This window comes from Ailuropoda melanoleuca, chromosome 7, assembly GCF_002007445.2.
Source record: "Ailuropoda melanoleuca isolate Jingjing chromosome 7, ASM200744v2, whole genome shotgun sequence".
Lineage (NCBI taxonomy): Eukaryota > Metazoa > Chordata > Mammalia > Carnivora > Ursidae > Ailuropoda > Ailuropoda melanoleuca.
This window is the reverse complement of record NC_048224.1, coordinates 81,907,017-81,927,174: the sequence shown is the minus strand read 5'-3', so window position 1 is coordinate 81,927,174 and position 20,158 is coordinate 81,907,017. Positions and strand designations below refer to the sequence as shown.

The 20,158-nt window shown below is 39.8% G+C and overlaps 1 pseudogene; it reads right to left on the bottom strand.

Annotated features, from left to right (window-relative positions):
- Positions 1-2,113: 2,113 nt before the first annotated feature.
- On the bottom strand, positions 2,114-2,211 carry LOC117803156 (annotated as a pseudogene).
- Between the last annotated feature and the right edge of the window lie 17,947 nt (positions 2,212-20,158).

Below are 20,158 nucleotides of genomic sequence, written 5' to 3'. Positions count from 1 at the left end.
TTTTGGAAGAAAATGCTGAGCTCCTGGCATCTTTGACTAATAGGCTTCTCAAATGATAGTTACACTGCTCCAAAGACAGTACAGATATCTGAGCCATAATTTTCTCTTTCGTTTGCAAGAAATTGAACTGACAGATATACCTGTCTATTTTGGTTCCAAGAAAATGTCTTGTTAGAAATGTGTGATAATATATTATATGACAGTTGCTGAAAATGTTTCAGATGCAGCAATAAATTGATTGTGGTTTTCAGACCAGATGTGCACCATGTTTAGAATTTATCGTGCTTCTTCATATTCTAGCTTGGTGCTCAAGTAAATAGAAAGAAGTGTTCTGCTTTTCAATGAAACCTCTGAAGTGAATGGATGACATTTTTTCCCCAGTTAGTGATAGGAAATTATAGGAATCGTGCAAATTGGAGATATTCACTCTCTTCACACCCACTGTGTAGCTGATAGGGCTAGAACTAAGGGCCTCTTTTGTGTTGTCTCCTAAGGTTAAGAATGAGACAGCTGGCAAATGACCATAGCTGAATTGTGCAGCCCTTTTGTGCTCACATAGAAACTAAAGAAATGTGCTTCATATCTGATGGTAGTCTTTTAAGCCCGTGCCTTGTGATTTAATATAAGGTATGAGCTAATCAGAACTCAATTAAAAAGGCTGAAGGAGACATCTTTTTATTGCATATCCCTGCAAAACTCAAGGCAGTCTTTGCTAAAGGTGTTAGAAACAGGACATTTGTTTTTCTATGTGTGTCCAATAAAATATCTTTCTAGGCATAGAAACGGTCTGTGTGTCATGACTGGTCTGCTTTTTTATGCTATCTCATTTTACATTTCAATTCTAGTGGCACATTGGTTTTGAGTGGTTAAAGATCTGTCTCATTTCCTTGCCAACTGAGATTATGTTTCCAGCTCTTTGTTAATTCTGTGCACTTTAACAATTGTTGCCGATCGTGTCCTGCATTACTGTGCTAGGCATTCTATGATTCTGGGAACCAGGGTAGGATATGATCCTGCCCTCAGGAGAACAGGAAGACAGTTGAAGAAGGGCAAGAAGTCCAGGAATTTCACATGCTGGACCTCATTTAATGCTCAGAGAAACTCTCAACTTTGCAAGGGGTGGGTGTTTATTTCTTCATTTTACAAATAATGAAACTGGGCCTCACGTAGCTCAGAAATTAGGCTCCAGAGCCAACAGCTGCTTGACTTCAGAGCCCACGCCCTCTCTCCAGCTCACTGTCGGGCTGGTTAGAGAGTAAAGGCAGAACAATGAACACAAGGCTAGAAAAAATTTGAATAAATGTAAACATAGGCACGATAGCATTAAAATACCATGTAGAAAGGGATCACTGTGCAGCATGTAGTCAGTGAAGGGTTTCTGGGGAAGCACCTGAGATGGATTTGGAAGCCTGGAAGGATACGAGCAGAAATCACAAGCACAAAGGCATTGAGGGCATAAGCTTGCAGCATTGACAAGGAACCCAATTGCCAGGGGCAGGACTGTAGAACCAAGGAACAGTGGGAAGCAGGGGAAGGTGTAGGGCAGGGGCAGGGGCAGATACTGAAAGACCCCAGATGCAGAATTGAGGTGTTTAGAGACTTGTGAGAAACTCCTCGCCCCCTCCATCTGTGTGTGTGTGTGCCAGAGGTTCTAAAATGTGGAGGAAAAGTGTCATTTAATTGAAAGTTGCATTTGGGGGCTGTATAATGTTGAATTTTCCCTTTGTAGCAAGAAAAAGTGGCGCTTTAATAATGAGGAAAATGTCATGTTTCTTTTCCCACCAGGGAATAAAGTAAGTCAAACTCTTTGCTGAACTGAAAATGTCTGAGAGTTGTTGGCAAAATGAACAAATTCCCTTTGAGTCTTAGTGAGAGGAGGAAATGGCAAAGGGGCAATGGGGCAGGTAAAGCAGGACATGAGTGCAGACCACCAGTCTGGCAGTGTGTCTGCTTTGCTGGAGATGCCTGGGCACTAGGAGGCAGATGAAAATATGAAAGAAAGAAGATCCAGAGGGAAAGCCTAATGAGCCCAGGAAATAGCAGGGAGCATGCAGGTCAGCTCTTTGGACTGGGGGAAAGAACTGGCATTTGGCCAGGGCTTATCATCACTCCCAGAGAGGATGACTTTTTACATGACATCCTTGTGTGGAAGACATGCTAATCTTCTCTGTATCATTCCAATTTTAGTATATGTGCTGCTGAAGCGAGCACAGTATTTTTTAAATGTTTGCAACAAATATTTTTTTGTGCTAGGCACTGTAGCATAAAGCACAATCCCCCCTTTTTGTTTAAAGGTAGATACTGTGCAATTTTTTATACAATTTTTAAAGTGATTGTGACTTGTGATTTTATAGTTGGGAAAAAGAAATACCTAAGATTTAATGAGTGACTTAAGAATCCCTTCTTTAGTAATCATGGATGCTTATCTACTAATAAGAATCCTATTTCAAACATGGAATCTAAATTTAAGAGAAAGGTACAACCAAATTCACACCTGCATTTTTCTGGCTTGAAAGGAAGCAAGGGAATTTTGTGAAATGTTTGAAAAATTCATATGAAATTTTCAGTGTGTACATAAGCATTCATGTGGCAGACATTTCACCGGATGCTGGGGGATACAAAGAGGAAGTCCCAGAAACTTATAAACTATTGAAGGCAGCAAAGAAATGTGTAATACATAGTGATTGGTGCTACAATATACAAGAGTAGTTATTGAACAGTGATTTAGAGATTGGGTTGATGAGTCCCTATGGAGTGGGTTTTGCAATATAGACAGGAGTTCAGATGGAGAAGAGAGAAGTGAGATAAAGGTGAAAGTTGAGTGGCATTGCATGCAGAGCAATGTATAAGTAAAATCTTAAGCATGTTAAAGTGTACCATCAGCTTAGGGAATTTATAGCCCAACAATGGTGGTGTGTGATGTATAGTAAAAAAGGAATAATAAGAAATGGGGTTGGAAGAATAGATTAGAGACAGATGGGAATGTCCTTAAATACTTTGCTAAGAAGTTTGAACTTTATTCCTTAGACTAGTTTTCTCAGGTTTTTTGTTTGGTTTTCAATATTAGTCCTGCAATATGCTCTGGAAGAAAAGGGATCTATAGTTAGAAGTTTGGGAGATACTGTAAATATGCATTCTTCCTCTTGAATATGCATAAGTGTATCACTACACTATGCATTTTAGCATTATAAAAGCTCTGAGAATTCCTGAAAACACAACACAACCAAATAGTCTTTGTTTTTTTATTGCTTCTCAAATTTATGCTACTGTTGGCCTCCTTTCCCCCATCACATTTCCATGTAATGCCTTCTCAGATTTCCTGAAACTACTATACCCTTAATCTGGATTGGGAAATGCCTCTAGGGGAGCCACCAAGTTTTTTTAGTAGGAGGGGGATTTAATCTGGAATGCACTGGAGGAAGGGAACTGGTGCCCTGCGGAAGCAGGAAGGGTGGAGACCGGCACTAGGACATCACAGAAGACTGAAAGGAATGCTGGCAAGTTCTCTGTTACAGATATTATTTTGTGCTGGAACCTCCACCTCCTCCACTCACCTGTGAATTCCCTGCCAGTTATTCTGTATCCCATGCCCAACATACAGTATTTTGTGATTACACCTATGCTGAATGAATCAAGGGAAGAATGAACCTACCATAGTCATTTGGTTAAGAAATCCTGATGAAGATATGGGCCCCTTAGGGAAGATTGGAAAAGACAGCATTCTTTGGGGCTAGGAAATAAGAAAAAGCAAATCAGGTGTAAATCTAACTCTCACTTTTGATACTGACTCTGAATAAGTAGTGTGACTAATTTTTTTAAAAATTATAAAGTATGGTATTTCATCTGGATGTATTTTCTGTATATCACCAATAAATTATTTTGTCCACCTTGAAATGTTTTTCTTACTCTTATGAGATAATAAAATATATAAGGGGAAGTGTTATTTAATATAGTCACAAAGATGGAGAAGCACATTAGGCATAATAGCTTATGATCCTTTCAGTGTGGAGTGACAGTTATTTTTAGCAGGAAAAGGAAAAGTTCTCTTAATGCTTATCACAGCTTTCATAGAAAAGGTGAAACCAGGAAAAAGGGCAAATCTCTGTTTATAATTTACTTTGCTCCCAGACTCTCAGTCTTGCTGTAAAGGTGAATCTTAAGGAAAACTAGATAAATGGCTCAGCATACATCACCACCATGGTCACATTTGAAATGGCAGAATCATAGAGGCATCAGCTTAGTGGAAGGTTGGAGGTGCCCCACTTCAGCTTGGCCAACATCACCTAAAGGAAAGGTACAATGAAATCAAGGCCTATGACCAGAACAAAGCTCTATGAGCCTAAACAGTTCCAATGTGGTGTGGTGGGGCAATATTTTGAAATATCAACTAAGGACTTTTTTTTTTTTTTTTGTATTTTCTTGGGTCACTTGGTTCTGACTTCCATTCAGTTAATTAGGCCAGTCTGTGTTCTTTGCCTTGGGAAAGGTAGAACAAGCCCAGGAGACAAAGTCATATCTCGGCTTTTAGGGTTCCAAAGTCCTAACTCCCCCAGGAGAGAAAAGAATCTGGGACATTAATAATAGATGAGCCTAGAATACCACAAGACTAAGAACCAGCTGCCCACCTCAGAGGGGGACTAGATTCCACGAAGCAGGAAGCATCAGGGGGGTTCTAAGGTCATTTAGAAGCTTCTGTGTAGATAATCCCTGCGGAGGATGGGTGTCCAGTCCTCACCCAGGTCAAGCCTTGGTGGGGGGGTATGACTGTAGAGCCCCAGATAGATCTGTGGGAGCTGGATGCACACAGGACCTGCACCTCACTTTCTGGGTATTTCCCTGAGAAGAAATGACTATATAAAGAAGGGACTTGGGCAGCAGCATCAGGTTCCCATGGCCTGGCTGGTGGGAAGAATCATTCTATGAGCTAAGTGGATGGGTTTCTGAATGGTCCCAGTTTCTCATAGCCCAGCATGGTGTGGAGCAGTAAGTGAATTCCTGGGTATCAGAGAGGAGCACAGGGGAAGCAAAAGCAAAGGATGTATGGGGAGGTGGGCCAGACAGCAGTAAATTTGTTGTATGATGACCAGGACTGGGTGGCTGAGGGGCATCTCAGCAGATGCCACTGTGGATGATGGGGAACTCAATGCCTCCCTGCTTCCTCGGTGCTACTCAAACTCCCTAGACTCCTAAAATGACTGCACTAAGCTTCTGCTACCCCTTCAGCATGTTCTCTCAAAATAGAAATTCCGTTGTGTTATAGAAAAATAAAGTTGCATCTCTTACACACATGAGTCTGGGGATTGAGATTCAAGCCTGCTTTTTGTATAATAATGAAAAATTACATTTGATGATGTCTGGTCAAGAATGGGCATTTCTCTTTCCTGCAAAGATCGGGATGCCCTTAAACTCAGGCAAATACAAAGAAGGGTTTGTTGAAAGGATACACAAAAGTCTCTTAGAAACCAAGGGTAGAAAAGTATAACTGGGTCTGAGGGGATTCTTGGAAAGGGGAAATGAGGCTTTTTTCACTGTCTCTAAGGGACTCCATGAACTCTTTTATCTCTCCCTGTGTGCCTTTCCCCTTCCTCTTCATTCCTGGCTTCTTCTGCTTAGGCAGTCTGTGATCAGATCCCCCGCCAAACCCCCCCACCCCAGGTCTTCTGCCTCTTCAGTTGCCCCACTGGAGAGGCTCCTTTGTGTCTCTGTTCTGTGTGCACACAGCAAGCATCTGATTGGCCCTTTCTGGTCAGGTGTCTTCTCCTGTCCAATCACTGACTAGTTGTTCGTGAGGAGTCACAAACCACTATAGCAGCAAGGGCAGGGCTGCCATATTGAACAAGTCCAGCGGAGGCTTGTCAAATACTACTCTGTGAATGGCTCCCTCTGGATTTGTATAGTGCACATTCTGCATGGCCAGACACAGCAGTCCTGGCCAAGATCCCTGCTCTCCTTCTGTTTCACAAAGCAGTAAAATGGTGGAACTTAACTGTTGTTTGACTTGAGTGAAAATCTTCCTAATGTGCCAAGTGGCCATATGAATGCCTGGAGTAGGATGAGGAGGGCTGATCTCAGCATATGTGAATGTTCATGGTGAACAGAAAGAGGTTACCTTGTCAACTTGGGTGGTTTTCTGATTAGTATAGTGGTTTAGAGGACAGACTTTGATGTTCAACAGAACTGTGTTCAAATCCCAGCTCTGCTTATAAAATGTGATGGTGGTCAGGTTACTTGGTTTCTTTAAATCTCAGTGTCTTTGTCAAAAAAGTGGGGATGTTAATTTCAATCCTACAGGGATTCTTGTAAAGATTAAAGGATTTAATGCATTTAAGGAATTTAGGCCAGTGTCTGGTGCTCAGTAAGGACCAGATGTCACCCGTTCCATTATAGTGATAATAAACCATATAAACTAAGCAGTCATGATATCTTGACCCATTATATACATCTGCATTCAAGGTAAATTATGTATTTGGTAAAGATCTATATAGTTAAAACTGAGATCAGAATCACAATGTTATAACAAAGCTGATACAAGTAATAATTAGGAACAATTTTAATGATATTGATGATGATGAAGAAATAAACTTGGATAAACTTTTGTCTCAGGCTTGTGTGGCACAGGTATGCACATATGTATTCTATCTGATTTGGACTTTATTTAAAAATCTTTGTCTTAATGGCTTTTTCCTTAGCATCTTGACCCTATTGTGACATCTAGCAAGATGTGTTTTTTTTTCAAGCTACATGTTTCATAAATGAAATATATGTTTATATCTGACTGTACCCAAGCTGCTAATTATGGGCATCTCTTTCTATAGCTCACTATTAATCACTCATGTCTTTAGGGTTATATAGAAAACAATTTATGTTACAAAATAAAATCCTCCCTTAAAAATGTTTGCCCGGGGAGTGAAGAGGGAGGAAATCACAAACTGTTATTGTTTTCCCTTAGATGGATCTAAATATTAGCATTCCCTTAGCTTTAAAGATTATTTTTATGCCGCTCCTTTATAAACAATCGAAGTACACTAACTCTTCTGTTGTCTGGGGTTCTGTCTACAGCATACCCAAACAACTAAGCTAAAAAAGAAAAAGAGAGAGAGAGAGAGAAAATCAATTCAACAGGTTATTTGGCATTGTATGCAGAAAATAATAATGTTTGAATAGCTTAAAACATTTTTAAAAGCACGGTATGTAGTAAATTGCCTTTAATGTTTATATACAACCTAAGGATCCTTCACACAGTGGAGGAAGTTGATTCTAGATCTCACTCCAACTGTATTAACTACCTAAACTCCAGAGTAGCGGCCAGCCAGCTGAGGCAGTAGTCGTTTATGGGAGGAAGAATTGGAGCAGGAGGAAGAGGAGGAAGAAGCAGCTAGGGGGATTGCAAAGGCAGTAGTAGCAGTTCTAATAATTGTTACAACTGTGTGCAGACACTGTTCTAGGCACTGCCTATAGGTAGCATTTAATCTGTACAGCAACCTTGAGAGATAGCACGATTATTCCCTCTTGTTACAGAAGAGAAAACAAAGACTCTGAAGGGTGAGGTAAGTAGCAGAGGAGCCAAGACTTGAAGAGCAATAACAATGGCCGACATGTTTCTCAGCTGTTGACAGGCATTACCCCATTGCGTTCCTGCACTGATGCTAGGAAGTAGGCTTCTTTATTATGCTAGGTCAACACAGGAGGAAACTGAAGTTTGGAGGCCTGACTGGTCAGATGGCAGACAATGGTCTGAGTCCATGGGTCTGAAACCACAACTATACTCTTGCCTGTCAGGTGGGGTTTAGAAGTGTGTCTTATAGGTTCTGCTTGGACTGATTTGTTGAGAGAAGGGAGGTCCTCTAAGTGGAAGCTGCTATCTTGAGGCAGCACTGAGTGCCTCGATGCCTGGGCCGGAAAGCAGGTGTTCTTCAGGGAGGGACCCTGATGGACCACCACAGTAGGAGGTGAGGCGGTAGGATACGGGGAGTGAGGCACTTGCCTCAGGTCCAAAATTTAAGGGAACACCAAAAATTCAATAGTTAAGATAAATAATATTTTAATGAAATATTTAAATTATGTCAATATTAAATACTGAAAATAAAAATATTTTTAAAAATCCATATTTGGATAAAATATCAATAGCTTAAACAAAGACAGAATCAGTAGGGTCCCTGGTCACCTGGTGCCAGGCCTCTGGATGGAGATCAGACAGGAGGGTGAGTCTGTTGCTGGCCCTGTACTCATGGCCACCGCTGCTGTCTTCACCCTCACAGGGTCTTCATGGACCCTTCATAACATTTTGGTCCCTGTGCTGGCTCTCTGCACTGCTGTACACACAGGTCTCCCTCCCAGAGGCACAATGAAGGAGAGGAGACTGTATGGTAGTGCTTCAGCCAAACAGTGTTTCTTCATCTAGTGCTATTTTCTAAAAGTGAGGATGGCATTTTCCAGTGATTGCTAAAAAAGTTAAGCTTCTTGTCTTCCACCTTTCCCTCCAAATCTCAACTAAGGCAGTTGTTTAAAAAAGAGACAGTCAATGCTTTTCCAATTTTAGATCTGTATATTGGGCCACTCTTGGTTTCTCTTATTTACTACTTGGGGTGTCAGCTTAAGAAAACACTGGCTCTCCTGCTGGCATGCCAGCTGGGACACACGTGTCTTGCTGATCTCTTCCAAAAGCACTGCAGAATTGTCCAGTCCCAGTGGCCTTGGGCTTTGAGGTCTCAACCCAGCAATCATGCAGTTGAATACGAATATAACTGCTTCCCACCCCAAAAGACATTTTATTTATTATTTTAAAAATATTTTCTTTGGGCTCCTTTAATCCTAGGGGACATTTGCTTGATGAATAGCAAATAAGTTCCCTTAACCAGACTGTTGTTATAAATATCCATGGCATTAATTCAAACCATTTGCATCGGAAACTTCTTCTTTTTCTTTTTTTTTTTTTTCTGGAGGAAAAGGGGTGGCTGACTTAACCTCAACATTTGGGACATGATTTTCCCTAAAATAACCACAACATCCATCATTTTTTTTCCTGCTGGTGTGTCAATTTTTTAATGAGAGGCTGGGTGCCTTCAGTTCCTTCGGTCTCCATAGTAACAATTCCATGTGTTTATTTTGGCTTACTGAAACAAAATGCTGAGGAAAAGGTCAGCGACTCATTTTTGATTGGGGGTTCCTCTAATTAGAGGATGAATATTTAGAAGTTGATCAGTAATGCAAAGCTACTATGTGCTTGAAAGTAAGATCCGTGGCAAGCATCTTAAATGACAAACTATAAAACTTTGACAGATGTTTTCAAATTCTGGCTGTTTCTTTACAGGTGCAGGTGTTTCCAAGACTATTATTGTTTCATCCATGTATAACCAACCTTGACTTCCTGCCATTCCCTCCTGGTACCAGGATCTGAGTAATGCGTTAAGTAATGGATTAAAGTATCTAGAATGACTCATGCAGTTATATGAGTCTATTTAGACCTATGGTATGTGCATCTGAGATGAGCTAAATCAATACAATAAAGTCTTTTGGAGGTGGCCACTGGGTGGCCAGAAAAGACAGAAACATTGCTAGGGTCCCAGTTTTTCCATCTCCTTTGTCACTTTAAGTTGTGTTTTGTATCTATAGAAGGCAGAAATGGGGCCTGCAGTACTTTACGATTGTTGCCTTGGGGTTGCAGTTGTTTGATTTAGTAGGTATCATGCCTCTCTTTCCTCATCTGTAAAATGGGAACAATAGCATAATTTGCATCATAGTGTGTTTGAGGGGATTAAATGTGCTAATGATGTATGCATAGTGCTTAGCAAAGTGCAGACTCTTAGGATAACACCAAGTAAGTGCTGACTGTTACAATTACTCTTTTTACTTTGTTTTTGGATCAGCACTTGGCTTCTGGATTGACTTCCTTTGCTCTTAAGGGAATTGTGCTAAACTAAGATAAGACTGAGCAGCAAATGAAATTTCCACTTTACAAGGCAAGAAATCAGTTCAAGTAGGTGTGGATATGTCAGGAGGGGGTGAATACTACCCCTTCACCTCCACCTCAGGGCTCCATGAAACTCAACTCTTTCATGTCTGAGAGCTATGGGGCATTTTGTCTTGAGCCCAGCGTTATCTGGACAGGCTCCCAGGACTGAGGACAAAGCTTAGGTGGAGAAGCTGCTCCTCATTCCTCAGTGGTTGAATCTCAGTCAGTATCTAAAATATAAAAATATGAGGAATATAAAAAAGTCAAGCTCATGGAACCAGAGAGTAGAACAGTGGTTGTCAAGGCTGGGGGTTGGGGTAATGGGAAGGTATTGGTCGAAGGGTATAATCTTTCAGTTATAAGATGCGTAAGTTCTGGGGATATAATGCACTCCAGGGTGACTATAGTTAATAATACTGTATGCGTACTTGAACTTTGCTAAGAGAGTAGATCTTAAGTGTTCTCACCACACACACACACACACACACATACACAAACACAAAAGTAACTATGTGAAGGGGTGGATAGAACTATTAACTTGATTGTGGTAATCACATTGCAATGTATACATATATTAAATCATCATATTCTATACCCTAACTATATATAATTTTTATTTTCGAATTACAATTCAGTAAACCTGGAAAAACAAAATAAAGCACAAAGAGATCCAATCTTAGCTGGCAGAATTGGAAGTCAGCTGCATTCCTGTGACCCCTTGTCAGTGGCCTAACTTTGTATGACTCCATGGAACTCCATGAGACCAACATGGACACAAATTGGGTGGGCTTGCAGAAAAATTGCTGAGAAAGCTGATGCTTTTTAGGCAGAATTTTAGACATTTGCATGGGGCGATTTTCTAGCTACTCTTGAAAATCCATCCTTTTAATGACTTTTAGTAAACTGTAGATCCTAGAAGCCAGGTCTTTATTAGGGAACTTTACCATTCACTTCCTTAACAAATATCTATTTCGGTGGTGTGTCAGGCATGTGGTAGGTCAGCTGCAAACATGAATGACATGGTCCTCCTCCCTTGGAGCTTACGTTCTAAGTTGAAGAGATATAAACAAGTGAAAAAAGAAAGATAATAATTGCATATACTAAATGCTATGAGGGAAAAAATGTGCTAGGGAACATTTGTGTGTGAGCCTAGACCTCTGTGTACTGCTCCAAGAGGAAGCTTGTGCCTTCTGCAGCTAATAAGGATGAAGATAATATTCCAGTTACTTCCTCCATGGTAAAGACTGTGGAAAGATTCCTCCTCCTTAAATGTCGATGCCAGCTATGGCTTTCCTTTGGGTTGTGCAATTGGAATGAGCAAAGTGATCACTATGGCTGTTTTTATTTTACTTGTGAATAATAATGTTGCTAGGGCCCTGAGTTTCAGTTAAATGCTATAATTACTATTTTTATCTTCATTGTCAGAACACACAGCTTTGCAAACTGATTTGTTCACAAACTGCTTTTTTCTTCACAAAGCATCTCGTAGGTCTGGTGTTTGCCAGAGCCCATTTTGGGAAACAGTGTTTTAGAGAGTGCAGTTTGGATGGTCCTGTGATATGCATTTCTAGAGTAGTAAGTATGTCTTTGAAGAGAAACAGTCCAGATAAGGTATCTACACTTGCTGGCTATCTAGGTTTTTTTTGTTGTTTGTTTTTGTTTTTTTCTCGGTTTTTGTTTTTTTATAATAATTTTTTATTATGTTAGTCACCATACAGTACATCCCCAGTTTTTAGATGTAAAGTTCCACGATTCATTACTTGCATATAATACACAGTGCTCCATGCAATATGTGCCCTCCTTAATACCCATCTCCGGCCTATCCCGATCCCCCATCCCCCTCCCCTTTAAGCCCTCAGTTTGTTTCCCAGAGTCCATACCTAGTTAAGGTCACTCTTTTTTACCTTATGCCCTAGGTCTCCATTCCCACTTGTCGATATTATTGCAGTAAAAAAGTAAAAATAGCCCCCTAAACAAAGCAAAGCAAAGCAAAGCACAACAAAACAGAGCAAAAACAACAGGTATTTGATGGCAAACATGTAAGAGGATTCTGTCTTAAAGGTTAATGCAAAATAGATATAAATCAGGCTTGTTTCTAAAGTTTACAGAAGAATAAAATGATACAGGAATTCCTTGGGGGATAGGTTATACATGTCAAAAATGTGGGGCTTCTCTTTTCTCTTTTCTATTTCTATTTAGGTCTTAAAATTTTTAAAAAAAATTTAAAATGATCATGCAATTCTTCTTTGCTTGAAATATTTAAAAATATTCCAGATTTAAAAGGAATTTGTTTGCATATCCATTGACTTCTTATCCATCAGTAGAGAATGCAGTAGACTGAGACCAGTTTATTGGTCTGGAGGCCAAAACAGTGTCCAGCTTCTCCTGACTATCTCCATCTACATGGAATCTGTGTGCTAATCATCTAGGGCCAAGTTTAAATCATAGAACCTCGGTAGTAGGTCTGAAGAAAAATTGTAATGTTCTAGAAACTGGTTTAGGTGAGTTGTTTTCTTTTTAAATAATTTTTTTTTGTCCTTTAAAAATTTTGAGAATTATCCAAAAGACAGTGTTTGTATACATGCTGTGGGATGACCAAGTGGTTTCTTTAGGGGAAATGTTTACTAACTCTTATCTCCTCTATGGTCAAGACAACACTGCACCTTATAGCTAACTGATTAAAAGTCAAGGATGCCTGACTCTAGGTAGAATTTAGAAGGTGGCAGAGCCTCAGATAGCCAGTTTTGCACCATGAACTTCAAATATGTTCTAGAAGAGTATGCTCCTTCTAATTCAGGGCACGGTGCAATAAATCCAAAAGAGAATACTGTGACTGGGGACCCCTTCCCATTCTCCAGCCCTATCACTTCCCATTGCTCATGTTACGTTGCATTTAGTTCTTTCTGTACCTCCCTCGAAGCAAGCTTTCTTGCCCACATTTGTTGGCTTACTTATTTTTGGGTTCTTCCATCAGATGTAGAAGTAGTTCTTCAACATTAATGTGTATCAGAATTAGTCGCAGAGCTTGTTAAAAATGCAAATGTTGCAATCTCTAGGTAATCAATAAAAGGATAGTAAAAGAATAGATAAACCAAGGAACAGTACTTCCATTCATCCCTCAGTAATACAATACTCATGTTTGGAAAGTACTTTGTAATGTCTATGATACTTTTGCACAATTTGAGTTATTTCCCCATTCCAACATCCATGGGCCATTCATTACTTCAGTGCCTGTTGGGGTTTCAAACCTGATTATCATAAACTTGTTCGTCACCTTCCACCCTTTTCTTTAAGTACGGGAAAGAACATTTAATAAACACACTCTAGTAACTATCCCTTTCCTACCTCTGGCCTCTTCCTGCTCAAGCCCTTCCTCCCCATAGTTTCTGTTTATTCATTCATTTCTTCATTCAGCCAGTGACATAATACTTATTGTCTGCAAAGAATCAATCACTGTGCTAGGTACTCTATGACATTATCTTGGATTTTCACAAAACTCTGGAAGGTAGAAATTTTACACAGCTGGACTGTGGTAGAGCCAGGATTTGAACACTGCACAAACAAACCTCTTTGTTTTATGGGCTTCTTACTAGCTAGAGAGTTAGTAACTCTGCCCTGGAAGAATAACTATTAAAATTCACTGGCTCCCTAGAGAAAAAAAGGAGGGAAGAAAGCACAGAACAAACACCCCATTTTATGAACTAATAAAAGTTGAAAATAACCTGAGGGTGTCTGATGTGAAAAAACCTGTTTTTGATAACGAATAGGGCAAAGTTGTGGCTTTTATTTTGATCTTGCTGAATTTGCTTACGAAGCAAAGAGAACATCCCATCCTGTCTTACTGGAGAGGAGAAATGATAAGGCTTCTGGGAAGAGTAAGTACATTGTGGATTTTAAGGGCAGTTTTTGTCAAAGTTTTAAGGCACACAAATTGCCAGGACTCTTGTTAGAAAAATTCTGATTTTGTAGCTCTGGGAAGAGGCCTGAAAAATCTACATTTCTAACAAGCTCCCAGTGACACCCAGTACCACTCTTTGAGAACCAAGCATGTAATGTGCTTAGGAACTAATTGCATCCTGACATAGCCTAGGTCACAGGGGTGCTACCTGAGGAGATTCAGGAGATTTGGAATTGAAGCCAACCCTGCTACTTTCTAGTGTTAAGTGAGCCTTTCCTTTCCCTCTAAGTAAGGACAACTGCTTGCATCTTACTGGGATGTTGAGAAGATTAAAATGGGATAGGAGTAAATGAAAGCACTTTGCAAACTATCGGGTGTTAGGTTATAATCTGGCTGAGTTTGTGCACTCAGCTGTCATTGTATAATATTGGGAGAAGGTTGTTACTGAACCTGGGCTTGGCAATTAATTCCCTGAGTCTGAGAACAAGGGATGGAAAATCTCTGACATACGGAAGTAGAAGAAAAGACTGATTGACTTGAGTGGATGCCAGGATGGAAAGGGAAGTAGAAATTCATAAGAAGTACAGCAATTCAGAGAACAGGCATTTTTAGTGAGCCTGGAGACGGGTTAGAATGTCCGTTCACTGGGTGTATTTTTTTCAAGCATGTACTGAAGTAGGGTGACCCTAGGTGAGTAAAATTAGGGAAAATACATGGAGAATTCCTTTATCCTTGAAAAACACATTAAAACAAAATGTAGTTCCATTTCCAAGTGTAGTATCTTCACTTAGAGATACAAAACAAAGAGGAATCTGAAAATGAGGGCAGTAACAAGTAGCTGCTGTTTCAGCTACCTTTAACTTTGTAAACTTATTTCAGTAATTGCGGAGTTTGGGTTTAATAGCCTTGCAGGGTCTTAGACAAGGCATGAGGCTGTCAAGAGATGAGTTGTTGGAACTGAGATCCCTTCACACACATACCTAGAGCTGAGATCCTCAGATTCCTTTTCCCAACTCTCTGGTTATTCTGACCCTTGCTTTCTTTTCGCTCATCCGGCAATTTATTCAAGAAATATTCATTCACACTGGGTGTTATATGTAAGTAATGAATTGTGGAACATTGCATAAAAAAAAATTCATTCAATCATGGAAAACTACATCAAAAACTAATGATATTCTGTATGGTGACTAATATAACATAATAAAAAAATAATAAAAAATCAGGGACCTACTTTTAAGAAATAAAAAAAAAATTCAGTGTTTTCTCTGGGCTGCATACTGTTCTGGGCACTGTAAAGAGGGGATTCCAATCATTCGTAGGTCAACTGGGTGAGTCAAGGCATTAATGCATCACAGAGTGTTTTGAAGACTAAATTTCCATACAAACATGTTGTCATCTGGATGCAGTGTGGTCTCAGCCCTGTACCCCTTGGTGAGGCCTTGGGGCACTTCCTTCCCCTCTGTCTTTTTCCTCACCTGTGAACATTCCAGCTTGCTCAGTTCAGGATTTCAGGCACACCCTCCTCAGCCCTAGGAAATAGTTGCTCTAATGCCCCTGGATCTTAGCATGCACTTTGTCATCCCTGAAGGCAGTGTTCAAAGCCTTGGAGACCCATGCCCAGAGGGTGGGCTTTCTGGAGAGGTTGGCCCCTGGGCTCCCAGTCATCCAATGTTTCTTTCTCTCAGGAACTGTTCCCTCTTCCCATCCTGGGGTCTGGTGGATTCATGGGGAACCTTCAGAAGGTCATCCCTGAGGTGGTTTTTCAGACCCATGAAACGTACCATGCATACAACTGTAGGGACAATGAAGCCACAAGACAAACAAAAGGGCAAGAGCGAGGAGAACTCTGTGAGCCAGCAGGTCCTCATAGCCATCCTCATGCAAGGGTTAATAATCACCAGGCTAATACTTTTCAAGAGAAAGACAGTACTGTGGAGCACTCCCCCTCCCACTGCTGAAAGTCTGACCAGACCGGATACAGTCCAGGGCTTAAACAGTTTTGGGTGCTGTGATGCTGTTGGCTGGGATCCCAAGTGCCTGCTCTGTGATAGAGAGAAGAAACAGGAACTTGGGGGAGCCTCTCATTGACCCTCCCACAGGGGATGGAGTTTCTCCCGTAGAAGCTGAGCTGTTGGATTCTCAGGGCTGCAGACAGAAATTCTAGTTTTTGAGTAATTTAAGTGGTAACTATAAGTTCACTGAGAGCTGCACTGAAGGCCAACTTTTCTCTCTAGCGTAATTATTCAAGAGCAACCATATGTTGGCAAAAGAAGTACAAAGGGCACACCTTGCCTCTTACTCCTTCCAGAGAGAGAATCCTAGGACTGCAGTGTGTTTGGAGCACATCAGCTAAAGCTTATTTCAAAGCTTGGGAAAACTGAACTGGTTGAAAGGCTCAGTTGGAGTTTGGGTCACTGGGGAGCCATTGTTGACAACTATTTTCTGTCCAGTCAAGAATATATTTTCAGGTTATTCGTTCAACTCTATAGGTACCCTCTGGGGCATGGACTACTTTAAAAGTTTATAGGAAAGCCCATTTTCCTTTAAAGACTGGTGTCTTTTTTTTTTTTTTGAAAGGTAGCATAGATTTGGTACCAGATATATGGATCTGTAAGTTTGACCATTGTCACTTTTTAGTTATATGTGCAAGTTCATGTCCCTTAAATTCATGGAAACTCAATTGCCTTACCCTTATGATGGGAATACTTGGCTTGCTCTGACAAAAATCAGATGTGTTATGATTTTGGTGACTTCTGTGTGTGTGTGTGTGTGCGCGCGCGCACACACGTGTGCACGATTTTCAGGACATTTTTATTAAAAGCAAAAAATCAGCTTTCTTTTAGTCTCTTGCTTATCTTTGTTTGCACACAGAGAGGTGAAGTTCAAGAATCAGCAAGGACCCTCAAACCTATGTGATGGGGCTGAGGGAATCTGCTACCCTGCAGAACCCTGACTGCTAGGAATCCGTACTCGAGGCTTGCCCTGGAGACATTATCCACGGATAATGTTCATAACACCTAGTGAGTAGTAAAGCAGAGGTGAAATGTACATTTGGTTTGATGGTGTACAAGTAGCACTTGTCATGGTCCACATCCATCATTATCTACAAATCACTAGCTGAAGCAATGTTTAATACAAACTTGGAGTGAGTGAATACTTGCTAAGCAGAGCTAAAGACTTCCTTCCTTCCTTCCTTCCTTCCTTCCTTCCTTCCTTCCTTCCTTCCCTCACTCATTCACTTACTCATTTGTTCATCGGATATTTGCTGAGCCACTCCCCAGGGCCAGTGCTGGGGGTGTTAGTGAGGACAATGGTGTGCTGCCCTCAGGAAGAAAAATGGCAGTCAGACATACAAACAAATTAAGAAATTAAAATACGATATAATGTTAAGTAGTGACAAAATAAAGCAGCAGAGGCGATAGAGTTGTTTTCAGTAGGGAGATCAAGGAAGACCTCTCTGAGGAGATAATGTTTGCTCAGACACCTGGATAAGTGAGGGAATGAGCCAAAGGGATATTGGGGGAAGGACCTCATTAGCCATAAACCAGGATTGTTCAGGAAAACTAAAACTTATGGTTACCCTGTAGGCCCCTGATGAGGACTTTGGGTTTTATTCTAAGTATGAAGAGAAGCCATCAGGGAGAGACGTGATCTGATTTTTGTTTTAAAAAGATGGCACTGGCTGCCGTATGGAAGGTAGACCATAGAAAGGTAAGATTGGAAACAAAGACCAGTGAGGAGGCCATCGTAAAAGCCCAGATGGGAAAGAACAGCTTACCTTTATGTAGGGTTGGATTACATTATTTTAATTTGACTTCACACTAGACTCATCTTGAGTATTTAGCCCTCATGTTCATTCATGAGGCAGAATCTTTTGCTCTTAATATTAAAGGAAATCAGAAAGACCAGCGATTCCCATCATCTCTCTTCAAAGGATGGTGCTGGGCTTGTGGATGAAGGCAGATGCCTCCTGCAATGTCTCAGGTCTTCTCTCCTTTGTCCTCCCCAAGGACGTATAAGTCTCTCTACTTGCTCTTCATTTTTGATAATCTTTTGTTACAGAACCAAATGTCCTCTCCTCTTTTTCTCTTTCCAACTTTGAATCAAAAATTTCCATTTCTCTTCCAAAGTAATTTGGAGCATGCACCAATTGCATTCATAAACAATCCCATTGGGGACATTTTTTATTTCATTGGAGTTGATCCAAAGGTCATGATATATAAATTTGGAGTTGTCTTTCAGTAGTCCTTGGAAAAGTTTTATTAGGTACATGGTGGACCTGGGAAAATGTGTTGGAACTTGTAGGTTATGTAACTCTAATAGCTTCATTGCTAGAATGCTTGGGACTCTTACTCATGACTTCATTTCTCCTGAATGTGGGTTTCATGCGTCTGGTTGCTTGGCTGTTTTCAGAAAGTAGGGGTAATAGTCACATTAATATATCATCTTTTCCATGATTAGAAAAGAAACCTGAGAATGCTTTCCTAGCAAATATGTAGACACAGTTTCCTCCAACACCTGTTCTTTCAAGTCATGAGATGTTTGAAAATAACCACATAAGTTCCTGTGTCTGATCCAGTCTTTTGAATACCTACTAGGGCAACATAAAAATTTTGCTAGTGTGAGCAAATGTCAGCATGCCCCCCCTTTTCTACCCTGCCCATGGATTCAAGTACAGCAATGCCTATTGATTTGAAATGACCAGTGGATGAGTTATTTTGGCTCTATGTAATTAACCAACAGATGAAAAAACATATTTTTAAAAAGTAAAATGCCTAATGTCACATTGCTATTAAGTTAAGGAGCTAGAATCCCGATTCCATATTCTGAATACTCATCCACCTGCTGTGCTTTGAAAAGTTTAAAAAGTGTGCAAAAGGGCATTCTTATTGTGGAAAAAATTAGAAAACACGGGTGGATAAAAAGAATGAACCTCAAAACCCAAAAAGTCCACATTCAGAGATAAATACTGTTAACATTTTAGTTCACTTCTTTCTAGATATTTTCCTACGCAAATATAGTTACAAATGTTTTTTTCAAAGGTGGATACTATTTACAACTTCATTTCCCCTTTAATGATATCTTGTGTTTTGTTAATGTCTTTCTATGCCATGAATGTAGATCAGCATTATCATTTAAAAATTTTCTTCCATTTTTTTTTTAAGTAATCTCTATTCCTGATATAGGGCACAAACTCACAACCTTGAGATCAAGAGTCTCATGCTCTACTGACTGAGCCAGCCAGGGGTCCCCAGCATTATTATTTTTAAACTTGCACTGTTTTCCATTCCAGGATGCTAGTACTACTTATTAAATGCTTCATTATTTTTTTTCCCTTGTGAGTTGGACTACCACTTGATTACCCAATCCCCCTGTTTTTGGACATTTATTGAGTGCTAATGATATTCCAGGCTTATGCTAAGCACTTTACATATGCTATTTCATTTATTTAACTTGCTTACAACTTCTTGGCCTTAATGACAATACTTATTCTGTATGTACATTTCTGTATGATTATGAAAGTGGTTATTTAAAGGCTTTTCTTAAATATCACCAAAGTATCCTTCAGAAAGTTTCAACAATTTACACTCACAAAGCATCAAAAGTATTTAATTCTTCACTTCCACACAGCCGGAGAGTGTTACCAATTTTTAAAATATTTTCTAACCTTTTATGGAAAAATGATATACCATTATTTTACCTTGAATTTCTTTGATCACTAGAAGAGCAAAAAAAATTTCTACTGGTGTATTTATTTTTTTTTTACTTAAAATATTTTAAACCTAATATATATTTTAAAGAATATATATCTTAACTATATGTACCCAAATATACATAATTTTGTCAAACGCATACTTGTAAAATTATGAAGTGCTCCTTTTATGGCAAGTTTTTCTTTTCTTTTTTGTTTGCTTCAACCCTTTTCCTTCCTTACACATCAGCCTCTCTGGCTCCTAAGTAGCCTTTAAAATAGCATTGAATGAATCTTTTTCTGCATATTTTTATCTGTCCTCATATAATCCTCACATAATGAGTAATATACATGCCTACACACATAATATACATATAAGAGATTTGTTTTGTGTGTTTTTTTTAATGAGTCATTAAAAATGCAGAATCATTTGGTTCTGCATCTTGCTTTTCTCATTCAACATTTTCTCATTTGAAAATCCTCTAAGTCATATGGTAGAGATCCAATTCATTATTTTTAATGACTGGAATTTTTAAAAGCCATTCTCCTATTGATAGGCATTGCTTTTGTTTCTAGTTTTTCTTTTTCTTCTACAACTACTGACAATGCTGCAGCC